This window comes from Aedes albopictus, chromosome 1 (assembly GCF_035046485.1).
Source record: "Aedes albopictus strain Foshan chromosome 1, AalbF5, whole genome shotgun sequence".
NCBI classification, from domain to species: Eukaryota; Metazoa; Arthropoda; class Insecta; order Diptera; family Culicidae; genus Aedes; species Aedes albopictus.
Window position 1 is genome coordinate 290458255 of NC_085136.1, and position 866 is coordinate 290459120.

Here is an 866-nt window from a genome sequence, read left to right on the forward strand (position 1 = left end):
AGGGTGCTTGCCCCCCCCTGACCGAAAAGCTGGCTACGCCCTTGCTTGTGTGTCTCCTCTTTTGAAGCAGTTGGCTTCTAAAATGCCCCTCCTTGCGACATTCGTATCTTTCGATGGCTAATTTAATCACCGAGGTCGAAGATATGATTTCTGTGCTACACTGGAACTGTCGTAGTATCGTACCAAAATTAGACGCTTTCAAGTTTTTAGTTAACAATTTACAATGCGATGTTTTTGCGCTATCCGAAACATGGCTGACACCCGATGTAACCTTACCTTTTTCCGATTTCAACATTATCCGTCTTGATCGGTCCGACTCGTACGGAGGGGTGCTTTTAGGGATCAAAAAGCAGCACTCATTTTACAGAGTCGATTTTCAACCGATGACAGGCATCGAAGCCGTCGCATGTGAGGTGACTATCCGAGGTAAAACCCTCAGTGTTGCCTCCATATATCTTCCACCGAGAACTGCGATATCTCGCAGGGATCTCGCCCACATCTGCTCGGTTATGCCTGAGCCACGGCTGCTCATGGGGGATTTCAACTCCCATGGTACAGGCTGGGGGGAACTGTACGATGACAGCCGTTCAACTTTGATATATGACCTCTGCGACGACTTCAACATGACAATTTTGAACACCGGAGAAGTTACGCGAGTGGCACCTCCAGCTAAAGATGGCCGTCCTAGAGACAGCCGATTAGACCTCTCAATTTGTTCGAGCTCACTATCGCTGGAGTGTACATGGAAGGTTATCCAGGATCCCCATGGTAGTGATCACCTTCCGATCGTTGTTTCTATTTCCAATGGTTCACGTCAACCTCCATCTATCGACATTTCCTACGACCTCACGAAACACATTGACTGG